This window comes from Leopardus geoffroyi, chromosome D4, assembly GCF_018350155.1.
Source record: "Leopardus geoffroyi isolate Oge1 chromosome D4, O.geoffroyi_Oge1_pat1.0, whole genome shotgun sequence".
NCBI lineage: Eukaryota > Metazoa > Chordata > Mammalia > Carnivora > Felidae > Leopardus > Leopardus geoffroyi.
The window spans coordinates 45,416,050-45,431,990 of record NC_059342.1 but is presented as its reverse complement, the minus strand read 5'-3'; the positions used below and the strand labels follow the sequence as shown (position 1 = coordinate 45,431,990).

At 41.3% G+C, this 15,941-nt stretch overlaps 1 protein-coding gene across 5 annotated transcripts in view; it reads right to left on the bottom strand.

Annotated features, from left to right (window-relative positions):
- FOCAD (focadhesin) overlaps nucleotides 1–15,941 on the bottom strand; it is a 322,833-nt gene that overhangs the window by 247,861 nt on the left and 59,031 nt on the right. The gene's annotated exons all lie outside the window — the stretch shown is intronic.

Genomic DNA, 15,941 nt, shown 5'->3' with positions numbered 1-15,941 from the left:
GCACATGTATTAGTAATTTTTAAGAACTCTTTCAGAAATTCTAACATGTTGCCAGGGCTGAGAACCACTACATGGCGGGGGGGGGGGGGGGGGGGGGGGAACCACAACAGAAGAGGGAGGTTAAGAGTCAGGAAGTGTTCTCATTTTTCTCTCTCTTAAAGAGATAAGTATGGCAGGCCGGTCACATCAAAACGCTCATGTTAAGCACGTTAACACGGTTTCTGCATGTTATAACACCATCCATTTTCTCATCAACCTCACCTAATCTATCATGCACTAACTTCACACGCTGGCAGCCTCCTGTTTGTTAAAGCACAGGCTATTTCTGACTGATCAGATTACTGCCATTGCTAAGGGATCGCTCCAACGTTTTCTGCCAGCGCTCAGAAATCATAGCAAAATCCTACTTCCAAATTCCAAACTCTCTGGCACTTAAACCTATCCAGAATTGCTTCTACTCTAGTTGCCGCAGATATTAATGAACAAATGTTACCAATCCTGAAAGTCTCCTAGGAATGTCAGATCGGCCGAACTTCTAAGAGTCGGAGTTCAGTAGGTCACGTTCGTGAACATGAATACAAAGGAAAGAAGAGAACCCGCAAATCTTAGGTAGGGGTTTTTCTCCCGCCAAGCATCATACTGAAGTGAGGCGCATCATATATGACCATCCATTAATCCTCCATTTAATGGTGGTATTGACGACTATTTAAGAAGATGATTCAACAAGTTACCACACCACTGTGTATTACCACATACATGTGGGATCATAGAGCACTTACGTGCTTATACGTCATCCCTCCCTCCTTCTGACTCCTCATCCCACAAAAAACTTGAGTATCATCTCCTTTTTTTTTTCCTATCTACTATTTAAGTTTTGTCCAAATTAAAACAGGTCAATTGAAATAAGAGGTAGTAATTCTAATTTTTTTTTTTAACGTTTATTTTTGAGAGACGGACAGACAGAATGTGAGCAGGGGAGGGGCAGAGAGAGAGAGAGAGAGAGAGAGAGAGAGAGGGAGACAAAGAATCCGAAGCAGGCTCCGGGCTCCGAGCTGAGAGCACAGAGACTGATGCAGAGCTTGAACTCACAGACCGTGAGATCACGACCTGAGCCAAAGTCAGACGCTTCACCGACTGAGTCACCCAGGCACCCCAAGAGGTAGTAATTTTAAAGCAGGATCAGAAATGATGCACATAGGACCAACCACTAAAATTTAACTTTTACTTCACTGGGATAGTGGGAACCACTGTAGCCTTTTTGCATGAAGCTGAAGGCTTATCTTGCTAGCCGCTGGGTTCAGCGATTCTATTTAGTATCTCTGACTTTTACACTAAAGATGAGATGAAGTAGAATATAGTAGAATAGGGATTATCCAGATTAATTACTGATTTAGACATCTGGATAATTAAATTTTCTACAGAATTATGTCAGATCCAAGTGCAAATATTGCAGAGAATAATACACAATATTGATCCCAAGAAGCTCTCTTGAGGAAGAAGGGAAGCCCAAAATAAGAACATTGAATCTTACTAGTGATTAACATTTGATTATAATATCATACTCTTCCCATTGAATACAATGAACCTAAAATCAATTATAATTGCCAAAATTTTGTTTTAATACTTTGAGCATAATGAAGCCACGAGCTAAATTCTCCCTTGTGAATCATCAAATTGGTAAGTGAACACAAATATATAAAGCTTTATGCTTAATTGAGTGAATGCATTTTGCAATTCAATATACATTATGGTGCAACTGCCATGCATGAAGTTTTCCCACTCTTTGCACTACTGCTCCTTGAGGTCAGATGATTTTTTTTGGGGGGGGGGGGTTGTCCAATGCACTGAAGGATATTTAAAAGCATTCCTGGACTCTACCCACTGGATGCTAATAGCATTCAATATAGCTGTGGCAATCAAAAACGTCTCCAGACATTACCAAATGTCCCCTGGGGAGCACAACTGTCCCTGGTTAAGAAGCACTGCAGTACGTAAAAGGACAAGCACTATCAGAGGCACAAAACCGATTAAACCATGGTACCATCCCAGAGCCACTGCAAAAGGCTAGGATTCCACCTTCACCTTCCTTAAGCTGAACTAAAATCAATCGATTGTACTCAAAATTTCAGATTTCTTACAGAAATACACCGATCAAATTTTAACATTGGAGCACAAGAGTTAACACAATACAGTAGAAAGAAACTCAAAAATGTCTGCTGGAAAGCTAATGGAAAAGTAGTCCTTTCCAAAATATAGAATTAGGTTCCAACATAAATGGTATTAAATAATATACACACTAATTTGAGTAGGATAGAAAATAATTATTTTCCTATTTAAGATACTATAATTAGGGCATTGAAAATGTCACAAGGCTAAGTATAATTCACTCCACTCCTGAGGCATTCCAGGATTATTAAATTCGTGGATTACTCAAGATTTTTCTTTCTTTCTCTCAATTCACTGCTCGTTAGCCATGCCACTTCCTTCAAGTACATCCGGCTGAGAAAGGTCAAGGTAAATGGAAGGACCGGCAACTTAAACAAGTCACCTCTGCTCTTCATTAGGAGCACTTTTGATCAAAAAGAGAATGTGGTACAGAAAAACACCAAGCAAGACCTGGGTTATGCCTTAAAATTTCAATGATCCCCAAACCGGCTACTCAAGTTATAAAGCGTAAGTTGCCTATAACAATGGATTCAAAATGATAAATGGGTTGACCATACAACCAAACTGATCACTTGTGAAATTAATAGTGGCAGACAATGGTCTGAAGAACAAACACCCACGTGGGACACGGTCATCATTTTCATTTATACAGGCAGTGCGTCCATATCATCATCACAATCCTATCTCAGAAAAGACTAGGAGTGGAGAGGGGAGGGGAAACAGGAAAGGGAAAAGCAATGAACTCACAGGGTCGAGCTCCAAATTTACATTCTGGCTCTGCAACAAACCGTGGGATTTCAGGCATGAGAATTAACCTCTTTTGGACAAAGTTTCTTCCTTTGGAAAATGAGGACATCAGACTGAGTACCTTCCAGTGCTAGAGGTAGAGAACTCGAGCCACCCATTAAAGCCCTAACCTTCACACTGCTCCAGACTTGAGGTAGAACCAAACCCTGTCAAGGCAGAAAGCGGATCAGATGGCTCTCAACTGTTAATAATTCTAGAACGAGCTTATAGGACTCTAAGGCCAACATCTCATAAAATCCAAGCCTCAAAAAAGAGGTCTCCCATTTTTAATCTCAAAGAGATAAATCATACCAGATTTTTTTTATTTCAGAGAGAAGTGCTTTTTTATTTCAGAGAGAAGTACAAATTTTTAAGTCAGAATTTTCTAACTCCTGAGACATCCAAGAGATTCTCCCTTCCTCTTAGAAGAGAATAGCACTGTTTTTCTAAAGATTACAAATCAACACAAACCGGGTGACCTGGTCACCTTTCACCGGCCTATAAGGGCCTCTTCTCTCTCCCTCACTGTGTGGTTTTTGTTTCTGCCCCAGATGAACCCATCTGTTGTACAGTCTTTGACACTTTCCCATCTCAGGATTTATAAATGTTTAACTGCCACTGTAAGTAAAGCATCTAACACAGCACCTAGTACACCGAATACTCCATAAACGGGGTACCGCTGTGATGATCACGCGGGTAGGTTTCTATCTTAAACCAGAGCAAAAGCTGCTTGAACGCTGGATCGGTCTTAGTCTTGTTAGGTTTCCCTTTCGGTGCCAAGGCACGGCTACAGTAAATGTAACACACACACACACACACACACACACACACACACACACACTTTCCCCAAAGCACCTTTTAAAAACTCTTTCACCGGATCCTGAAAAACCAACTTATCATAGGGCCTCTAGTACGTGGTTTCAAAGTCCACATTGTTCAGAGAAAAAAAAGCCCAGAGGAAGCACGCAGAGTTGGTACCAAATACTTCGGCGCTCCCCACCCTTTAATAATATTGTCAACAGCACAGAGCAGTACACGCATCTTAACAGAATGGAGTGGGGGAAGGAACGAATGATAAATTCATGGTTCCACTAGACTAGCGCGGCGGCAATGACAGAATAAGGTATGTAACTAGATTCACCTCCCCAAGTATAAATACATCAATCTTAATAGAAAAGAGGGAGTAAAAAAAAATTAGTTTTGTGGTAGGCAAATCAAAAAAGCAAAAGTTATTTGTAACCTTTGGGTCACCTCAACCTTTCTGCTCCATCTCTGAATACACAAAAGCTATGATTTGATTTACATCATAAATTCGGCGATAGACACAGATTGCCTTTTCTGTGTGAGGAAACAATGCCTGCAGTCACCATGCATTTTCATGTATGCAGCTGTGACCCCGGCGCTTTCAGAAGCATAGCATAGCACTTACTACATCAGATATGCATTTTAAAAGCATTTCTCTACCTGCTCTGAATTTTGATTTGGAAGTGCTGGGTAGAAGCCAAAAAGGGATTTACCAAAAAAAAAAAACAAAAAACAAAAAACAAAAAACAAAACAAAACAAAAAAACACCACTCTGCAGATTTTAAGATAAAAAATTGCATAACAGAAATTTAAGATTCCACAATGCATACTACTATAAAAAAAAGAAAAACTAAACCATAATTGTGAATTATCCTATAGTCTTGTGCTTTAAGACAAACATATTTTTCCCTTCCACATAGCTCCCAGAAGAAGATTTTTAGATCAAAAAGTATTTTAATTCTGACATAGTCACTAATGTCAACGAATTTGACTATTTTCTTTGGGTCCATAATGCAAACAGGGAGAGTATAAGATTTCTTTGAAATCTTTTTTTTTTTTGCAGGATCCCTTTTTTTTTTTTAATTTTTTTTAATGTTTATTATTTTTGAGAGAGAGATAGAGACAAAGCCAGCAGGGGAGAGGCAGAGAGAGAGGAGACACAGAATCTGAAGCAGGCTCCAGGCTCTGAGATGTCAGCACAGAGCCTGAGGCAGGGCTCGAACTCACAAGCTATGAGATCATGACCTGAGCTGAAGTCGGACGCTCAACCAACTGAGCCACGCAGGTGCCCCCAGGATCCCTATTTTGAGAGGCAGGGTATTAATGCAAAGGTGTCCACAAACATCGGAAGTTTAGAACTATTTTTAATTACAAGGTAATGGCTGTGGGGCAACCAGTACTCAGGGTTCCAAAACTCCTATTATTAAGTTACATGCCATGATTGCAAAAAATATGTACAAATAAAAATAAAATTACATTAAATTTAAACACTAGAGACAAGATAAATAGGCTAACAAGACAAATATTACATTTTATGCCCTTAAAGACATTTATCATCAAATTACTATAGCAATGTTTAAATTAAACATCCACGTTTAGAAGAATTTAAAAGCATATTCTAGTGGCAATTGCTAACTGGAAGACCGTACAATACGTAGAGCTTATTCTTTAGGTCTGATTCTAAATCCCAAGTGTAAACCCCAGGTGATTAGAACCATAAACTGTGAACAAAGACTTCCCTGGGTGGGAAAAAGGAGAGAAAAGAGGAAACGAAAACAGAAGCAAAACACGCAGTTCAACAGAAAGAATCAAACTGCAAAGAGCCAGATGGCCCTCGGAAAGTTATTGGCTCTGCTTTCCCGGTTACTGCCCTTACTTAGTTCTTATCATTAACTCTGCTGGGCTTTCTCAGAGTCAGATCTGACACTGATAATTCCTTCTTACCCATATTCTTCTTCATAATTTTTCTATAAAAATGTCCATGTATCCATTAAAGCAAGAATTCACAATCCCTTTGAAATGATACACAAAATTTTGAGGACTCATGTGTGTGTGTACATTTTCTATGGAGGGACTAAAACTTTTCTGGGGTTCTCAAAGAAGGTCCTGATCAACCCCTCACCTCCAAAACCTGGGAAATACCAGTGAATTACAGTATATCTAAAGTAATTGTTGCAATTCAGGCTTGTTAAATTCCCGCTTTCCCCCAAAGAAAGGTTATAGATGATGTGCCCAAAAATGGTAACTCCCCAAGTACTGAAGTTTCTGTAACTTCAGCAAAATTAAAATATATTAATGTGTTCTAATGGTTCCAATCCCTTACGGCAGCTTGACTATGTAGTACAGACGATTTAATAATGGTGTCATGCTTATTTTATGCTAAATAAAACCAAACGTCTACATCTCAGGGGATCCCTTTAGATAATATATTCAATTATTGAAATAATCAGCTTCCCCAAAAGCAAAATGCTCACTTTGACCAAAAAAAAAAAAAAAAAAACCTAAGGATTTAGATGGTCAAGTTTTTAAAGTATTACAGGATTCTAAGCAACCTCACTAATAAAATGTAACAAGAAAATTTACAAAAAAAAATGAAAATAGCTACTCTTTTTAATCTTTTCCTTTAGTGTCTCAAGTTTTAATTCTAATTAGTTAACGCACAGTGCAATATTAGTTTCAAGAGTAGAATTTAGTGATTCATCATTACATATAACAATAACTACTTCTTTTTCAAATGTTTATTTTGAGTAAGCCAAGTACGCATGCACGTGTGCACGTGGGGAAGGACAAAGAGAGGGAGAGAGAGAATCCCAAGCAGACTCCCCACCATCAGCACAGAGCCCGACACGGGGTTCAAGGGGTTCAATCTCACAAACCGTGAGATTATGAGCTGAGCCAAAATCAAGAGTTGGACACTTAACCAGTTGAGCCACCCAAGCGCCCCTCTTTTTTTATTTTATTTCATTTCATTTCATGGAGAGAGAGAGAGAGAGAGAGAGAGCGCTAGCCAAGGAGAGGGACAGAGGGGGAGGGAGAGGCCATCTTAAGCAGGTTATGTGCTCAACACAGAGTCTGACATGGGGCTCGATCCCATGACTCTGGGATCATGATCTGAACCAAAAACAATTGGATGCTCAGCCAACGGAGCCACCCCAGCTCCCCTAACCTCTCCCTGATTTTAGAAAAATTCACAGGTGTCATGTAAAATATAGTGCCAATATAATCATAATAACTTGAGTATTACACAGAAAGTAAGTTCAAATCCGAATCTCACTTATTACCTCAAAACACCTGGCTGACAGATGTCCATTTTATTTCATTTTTTTTAAGTTTTTTTTTAACGTTTTATTTATTTTTGAGACAGGGAGAGACAGAGCATGAACAGAGGAGGGTCAGAGAGAGGGAGACACAGAATCTGAAGCAGGCTCCAGGCTCTGAGCTGTCAGCACAGAGCCCGACGCGGGGCTTGAACTCACGGACCGCGAGATCATGACCTGAGGTCGGCCACTTAAACGACGGAGCCACCCAGGCGCCCCGACGATGTCCATTTTAAAGATGAAGACATGGAAGGAAAGAAAGGTATATCTTTTTCTAATGTGACCTTGAAATACCATGATGTTGTTTGGTTATTTTAGCTGTTTGCCAGGGATTCACAAACCTATTTCCACATCAGGAAATTTTGTTAAGTATGTAGATTCTAGGCACCCACACTGGCTGACATCCAAGCTTTGTAAATCGGTATCTATAGACACAGGGTTTCAGAAGCTATAGATTAAGTGCATTTCCAGGAATCCCTACTATTTCCATCTCTCCATTGCCACTAGCAAATCTGAAAGGAGTGGTAGGCTAGGGAAATCACCACTTTGAAATCATCACGATGAAAATTAGTTGGGAGGCTGTGGGCTTAATGAGGAGCAGGATAGCTGCTTGATTCCAAGAGTCCTCCCCAGAGATTGCTTATTAGTTACAAGAGGAAAATGATCAACAGAAACAAGACATCACCTTGACTGGGTAACCAAAATTAAAATCACCACTGAGGGGTGTCTCACTGGCTTAGTTAGTAGAGCATGTGACTCTTGATCTTACGGTCATGACTTCGAGCCCAGGCTGGGGGTAAAGTTTACTTTAAAAAAAAAAAAATTATCCAGTGATGGAGAAGATGGACATCAGTGCTTCCAGGTGTGATATCCTGGTAAGGACACGGCATCACTTTTATGGCATTCCAAAATGTCAAGGTCATAAAAGACAAAGAGAGGAAGAGAAACGGTTCCAGACTTCAAAAGACTAAAAAGACAGGACAACTAAGGGGACCATGTGATCCTCAACTAAATCCTACACACTAAAAATAAAAAGGAAAAAGGTAGAAAAGAACGTTATTAAGAGAGAGGACAAAACTGGAATATGGACTATAAATTACTCTCTCCATGTTAAATTTTCTCAAGTTGATAAGGGTTCTCTGGCTATATAAAAGAATATCCTTGTTCTTAGAAAATACACAGTATTGAATACATACAATCTACTCCCAAATGTTTTTAAAAATTGTATCGACAGGGGCACCTGGGTGGCTCAGTCGGTTAAGCATCCAACTTAGGCTCAGGTCATGATCTCATGGCTCATTAGGTTCAAACCCCACACGGGGCTCTCTGCTGTCAGCACAGAGCCTGCTTCAGATCCTCTGTCCTCTTCTCTCTCTCTCTCTCTGCCTACCCCTCCCCCCCACCTCATTCTTTCTCGGTCTTTCTCTCTCATATAGAACGATAAAGCAAATGTGGCAAAGTATAAAAACACTCACGGGGTAAATGGTGTAAGGGAGTCCTTTGTACCATTCGTGCAACCCTTCTGGAACTTTAAAATTATTTCAAATAATTTAAAAATTTTTTAAATTTTTAAAAATAATTAAAATAATTTCAATTTTTTAAAAAGAAACACCTCCGATAACTCCCCACTACGCTTTAACTAAAACCCAAAGTCTATGCCACGGTCCTGTGTTCTTGGCCACGCCCCCTGTCCTGGGCCTCTATCTCGGCCTCCCGGTCTCTCCAACACAAAGCTCCAGCCCTGCACCTCCCCGTTAGCAGCTCCAGGGCACCAGCCCTTTTCCACAGCAGCATGCAGGCACGTGCTTCCACCCAGATCTGGAACATCCTTCCTGTGTCCTTCCCACGGTGGACTCCACTGCGTTCTTCAAAATGGACAGAAAACACAGGAGTTCAATGCTAAGAAAGAGCTAGTCAGCCAAACTAAAACTGGAGCTACATTTTTTTTTTTTAATTTTTTTTTTCAACGTTTATTTATTTTTGGGACAGAGAGAGACAGAGCATGAACGGGGGAGGGGCAGAGAGAGAGGGAGACACAGAATCGGAAACAGGCTCACGGACCGCGAGATCGTGACCTGGCTGAAGTCGGACGCTTAACCGACTGCGCCACCCAGGCGCCCCTGGAGCTACATTTTGAGGTCCACAACCACCAACGGGTCTTGGCGCATTCCGCGTGGCAATTTCCCTTGGGACTCTCTCGCGCTTTCTATTTGACTGCCTTAAGGGACAAATGTGTTTCCCTTAAGAGATAAGTGAAAAAGATCAATATGAATTCAGAAGTACTTCAGCCCTTAGGACACACGTCTTCACTTTCTTAAAATTAACTCTCCATCTAAATAAATGACAGAACACCGTCCAAACAGATGAACAAATACACATCTAGAGTGCATAACTAATCCACTCAGGGTACAACCATCCATGACTATTGGCCTAATCACCCATTTCAGAGCACACAATCTGCCAAACCATTTAATATTCCCTGATTTCAGAAAGTACAGCTTGATGTTGATCAGACTGAACCTTTCCACAAATAAGATTCTTAACATTTGCTATTTGTGCATGTCGGCCACTGTCTGGCACATCAGAATGGTGCCGGAATTCTGGAACAAGCAGTCACTGCTCATGAATTCACAGCTATTTCCTCACTTCGGCTAAAGGAAGAGAGATCTTGAAAAGACTGCCATAATATGAATATGCAGAGGAAAAACTACATGCAGAAGCACATGGTAAAATTGCAAGAGGGAAAAACATGGCTTATTACAAAGCCACCGAGAAAATGAGCCTCAATAATTTAGGAACCATAAAGATTTAGTTTAGTTGTTCTTCCTTCCGACTGACATGCCCACTACGTCTCAGTTCTCTGCCACACTTCCTCTCTGGTCAAATAACTTACATCGAAGCATGTTACAGAAATATGGAGTTCAAACTAACCAAAAGGAAATCCAGACTGAACAAAAGGGGGAAAAGAAAAATAAGCCTCAACTAAAGGACACATTAGCAGTTTAAAAAAAAAAAAAAAAAGGTAATTAAAAAATTGTTCACAGGGGCACCTGCATGGCCCAGTCAGTTAAGCATCCAACTCTTGATTTCAGCTCAGGTCACGATCTCACAGTTTGTGAGATGGAACCCCAAATGGGCTCTTTGCTTTCAGCAGCACCTGCCTGGGATTCTCTCTCTCTCTCTCTCTCTCTTTCTTTCTGCCCCTCCCCTACTCTCTCCCTCTTTCTCAAAATAAATAAATACACTTAAAAAAAATAAAAAATAAAAAAAACTGGGGCACCTGGGTGGCTCAGTAGGTTAAAGTAGGCGTCCAACTTTGGCTCAGGTCATGATCTCACAGTCCATGAGTTCGAGCCCCGCCTCGGGCTCTGTGCTGACAGCTCAGAGCCTGGAGCCTGCTTTGGATTCTGTGTGTCTCTCTCTCTGCTCCTCCCCTGCTTGCGCTCTGTCTCTCTCTCTCTCTTTCTCAAAAATAAACGTTAAAAAAAAAAATTAACTATTAAAAAATAAAAAAACTTGTTCACCAGGAAAAGAAGAGCTTCTCAAGTTTCTGAAAACTGGTAAGTGCCTAAAACAGAGGCTGCAAACCTGTTTGCACTTGGACTCCATCCTGTGAACAGATGTGTTTTGTCTGCCTACCCTGTATTTTTAAAAATTTGAATTGTTTTCCGGCATTCAGTGGTCAGGAATTTCAGAGAAAATATTCTTAACATTGAAACATCTGAAGGTCTAGCAGCAATGAACCCCTACTGCCTCATGTCAACAACTGGCCAGCAGTTCTCCACCCTACCAGCACGTTGGAAACCATCTAGGAAGCTCTAAAATCACGCCAGTGCCTGAGGCTAACGCTCCAGTCATTCTAGCAAAAAAAAAAGCCCAGGCACCTGTATATTTAGAAGCCCCTCAGAGGCTCTACTGGGCAACCAGAGTGGAGGCTCGTGGACCCGGAGTTTCACACGTAGCCTCTGCGAGACATAAATGTGCTGTGTTGTGCTTCCAGCTACCCCCATCCTAAAAATCATTCACTGAAACCACACTTAAACATCCCCATTTAATCTTGTTGAAGGCACAAGACTAAAGAAGGGTCCGGCTCAGCGATACGAACTTTACTAGCCACATACCCTCTAGTCTAATGGATCTCAAAGCATGGTCAGTAGACCGCTGGTCTATCCAAATCTTAAAATGCACGTTTCCAGCCATGTTCCAAACAAACAGATCAAAAACGCTGAGGATGAAGGCGCCTGGGTGGCTCAGTCGGTTAAGCGTCCGACTTCGGCTCGGGTCATGATCTCGCAGCTTGTGAATTCCAGTCCCGCACTGGGCTCTGTGCTGACAGCTCAGGGCCTGGAGCCTGCTTCGGATTCTGTGTGTGTGTCTCTCGCTCTGCCCCTCCCTGCTCGTGCTCGGTCTCTCTCTGCCTCTCAAAAATAAATAAACGGTAAAAAAACAAAAAACAAAAAACAAAAAAAAACCCTCTGAGAATGAGCTCCTCATACGTTACAAACACTGCAAATAAGTATTGCTTTACAAGAGGGTGCGGAGGGCTCTCTTCCCCTCCTGCTCCAAACAAGCATCATCTGACCATGAGGAACACTAACTTGCTAGGGCCACAGAATTATTTCTTTGAATAGAGCGGTAGAGTTTAAATCTCTTACATCCCCTCTCGCATGTGTACTTCACTTGCTTTCACTGGTCTGCTTTTCCTTTAGAAATGCTCTCTGGTTCTGCTCTCGACCTCTCTGTTGTCCTTGGTGGACATGGCAAGATGAACTTGGTGCCTTGGTGCTTAGGAGGAAACGGACTTTTTGCCTCCCAAGCAGGGAACAGAGGCAAGGAGACAGGACTAAGCCACTCAATATCCCCTCTGGTATGCCCCCAAGGGGCTCCTTGCAGCTCATATGTGGTACCTTTAAGCTCCCAGGGGCTCAAGCAATAGTTCTCAAATTTGACCCACAGGTGACCTATATCCAGATCAGTGAGCAGCTGGGTAAACACGCCGATTCCCAAGTCTCCTGCAGAACCTACTGAATACTCATCTCCAGCAAGAGCTTGAGAAGCGGTCCTGTTAACAAGCTCCCCGGGTGCTTCTTAGGCACAGAAAGTTTGAGAACCGCTGAGCTCCAGGTTCAACAAAAGAGAATACCCTCTCTAGAGCGCCTTCGAGAAATTCATAGGAACCAGGGGAAGCCACTGGCTCATGCTGCGGGGGCTCCCGCCCCGCTCTCTTCACTTCCATACTGGCACAACTTGTGCAATTCAGCACCGACCCATTTAAAATAACCGCAGACTCTGTTTTGCTAGAATTCAAATTAATCTGCTATTAGGACAAGGAGAAGTGAGAAACGCGTAAACTCCAAAGCTGTAGGCTAGCAGAGTCCTTAATACCATCAAAACGCAGATTAGTTTCATTCCCAGAAAGCTTACAATTATTTGTCATACAACTTCCATTTTAAATTAATCTTCCAGCATAAGCAGGGAACGCCTCTCTCAGTGGAGTTCTGGGCTCCGGGTATCCCTTCTATGCTTTCGTACACAGCTCATCAGCCGCCTCTCCAAAGCGGAATGATATTGCTAACCACCGTGTGGCAAAGAAGGCTCTAAAACAGCATGACAATTTTATGCTTGACTCAGGTAAAATCATAGCTCTCTTGAGGGGAATCTGCTCTTCAGACTCACCTCTCCTCTGTTCCTGCCATCCTCAATCCCCCCTGGAGGAACTTAAGGCTCTTATACACTCGATTACACTCTACTGATTTATAGTGCCAAACAGCCATTCACATAAGGGCTCTCCATAAACATTACTGGATTATGCCAACTCAGGTGATTGATTCTGGACCTCTTAATGTGCCGCCCCTCTAAAGACACAACTTATGTATCCAGTACGATCTGAGCTCCTCACACGAGGCTCCCCATCCTCACCTTCCAACCGACCGTCTTTTGAAAACAAGACCGTAAGTTAGAAGAACCAGCTAGAGGGGATGATAAATTATAAAGCGGGACAACAGGTGAAACAGTACAGATGACTGAAGGTCTGGCAATCACACACAGCAAGGACAATCAGTACGAAAAGGAGAATAACCCTTTGGATGATAGAAAATTTGCTTTTACCATCTTCTGAACCAGAGCTTCTTAAACTTTAAGGTGCCTACGGATTACCTGGAAAGTCTACCTGGAACGAGGGTGCTGAAACAGAGTAAGAGATCTCAGCCTCCTAACAAGCTCCCAGGTACCACTAACACCGCTTCCGCTCAAGCGCTGCTTATATAGTATAGCGGCGGAAAACAGCATCGGCATCACCTGGGAGCTTGTTACACGACAATCCTGAGCCCATCCCAGACCTAAAGAAAAAGAATCCTGCGGCACCTGAGTGGCTCAGGTGATTGGGCGTCTGACTTCGGCTCAGGTCATGATCTCTCAGTTCATGAATTCAAGCCCCATGTTGAGCTCAGCTGTGCTGACAGCTCAGAGCCTGGAGCCTGCTTCAAGTTCTGTCTCTCTCTCTCTCTCTCTCTCTCTCTCTCTCTCTCTCTCTCTCTCTCAAAAATAAATACATATTTTTAAAAATTACAAAAAAAAGAAAAAGAACCCTTTAATCAACAAGGTCCCGGGCACTTAGCAAGCACATTAGAGGAGGGCATGAGCACTGGGTGTTACCTGTAAGTGATGAATCACTAAATTCTACTCCTAAAATCAGTATTACACTCTATGTTAACTAACTGGGATTTCAATAAAATTTTAAATTTTTACAAACATAAAAGAAAATGCACACTAGAGCAAGCTGACATACCGTCTTATACTCACTGTGAATCAGAATCATGTGGGATCTTTTTAAAACAATCCAAATGCCTAGGCCTTACAGCAGAGATTCTGATTCAGCTGATCCGGGGCATTTGATTAGTCCTAGGTTTGTTTGTTTTTAAGCACACCCAGGTCGTTATAATAAGCAGTCAGTGCTGAAAACCACTAAATTAAAAATACGACACTGGGAGGGTGTCTGGGTGCCTCGGTCAGTTGAGTATCCGAGATGAATACTCAATTCGGGATGAATTTCACGGGATGAAGCCCCAAATTGGGCTTTGGGCTGATAGCCAGAGACTGCTTGGGATTCTCTCTCTCTCTCCCGCTCTCTGCCCCTCCCCCCCACTCTCTTGCTTGCTCTCTCAAAATAAACAAACATTAAAAAAGATATATCCCCCGGAGAGGAGGGAAATATGGAGTGACTACTAATGGGTGAGGAATGTGGGAGGATATGAAAACATCTTAAAAGTAATTATGGCAAGGTTGCATAATTCTATGAATACACTAAAAACTGTTGAATTGTATACTTTATATGGGTCAATCCTTTGGTATGTGAATTATATCTCAATAAAACTATTACATAAAAATTTAAAACTTGAATGACTTTCCTATTTTAAAATAAATAGTTCCCAATGAACAACAATGAAATGGAATTATTTTCTATCCTAGAACAGTGGCCCAAGAGTTTGAACTTCTTTAAACACACACACACACACACACACACACACACACATACACACACACAGATGTTTATATGACTCATCTAGAAATATTTAAAATCTGCTCATCTTCGTCTTAGGTTCAATTCTGGTTAATGTAATGGATGAAAGAGAAACCAGAAATGAAAACATTGTTATCTCACAGAGCACCACTATGTTTAAAAAAAAAAAAAAGAAAAGAAAAAAATCACATTTATCAATTCGAAAAAGTTTACACACCCCAAGTTTCCAGAGTATTTTCAAAAAAACAATTTTCCTTTTGCTTCCTCAATTTAAAAATAAATTAATTTATGAATTAACTCATAAGTTAGCAATGAATTCACTAATTCATTGTACTACATTCTTCCAAATTTTCTGTATGTTTGAAGATACTCAAAAAACATGTCAAGAAGAAAATACATAAAATGAAAATCTGACCTTGTTAGAAAACTGGCTTAAGAAACTCTCAATAACGTACTCACAAAAATCACAAAGATCATAAGTAGCACTAAAATTTCAGAAAAGATCATTGTAATACAGGAGACACTGTTTGCTTATTATCAAAAGCAAAGTACCAGAAGTATATGTAACAGGTATCAGTTGGTATTTTGGAGACTCTCGTAGCTTCTGATAGCTGTGAGGTCAAATGCTCAAAACTACGGGTGTTATATGCTCAAGCCAATGACGGTTCATTAGCACCTGACTTATTTTCCCTGTTGGATCACCATGTAAGCCATTCGCCCCCCCCCAGAACCACTGCCCTTGTTTATGGTCCCACGTTCTCATGCTTCTGAAACAGGCATATTCTAGACGCATAACTGAACAGAGTTCCTGGGGCCCTCTATTCACTAAGAGACGCTCTCTTAAGAAATGGCTTTCTGGGACCTTCAATGCAATGGTTAGGGTCACCTTCACAAGTAAGCATGATGCCGTCCCTTGTCCAAACTCCTCAATAAAATCCAATGTATTTCACTGTAATTGTTACTACCTTCTATGTTGCTATGTTCTTTTTAACACAGTTCTACCATGTTACATTATATACAGGACAAAGAAAAGGCAAATCAGTGCCCCTACCTACCAACCTTGCCCTGGGTATTAACCTTTAAATGGCCTATTCCTTTTTAGAGTGAGGAAGTTTACCCTCCTACCTGACCCAAACTCCTCCTGCTTTATGTACATTCACTCAATCAACTCTACAGTTTTCACAGTATTGGGAAGATGGTTACAATTTTCCAGAGCAGAAAGAATTTTGGGTAACAGATTCCAATTCCAAGGAAGCAACCCTGAAACCCACAATGGTGACGTCGGCATGTTTTCAACTCTGCCTCAATCTTACGCATCTTTAAAATACTAACTTCCTGAGAGGTCAAGA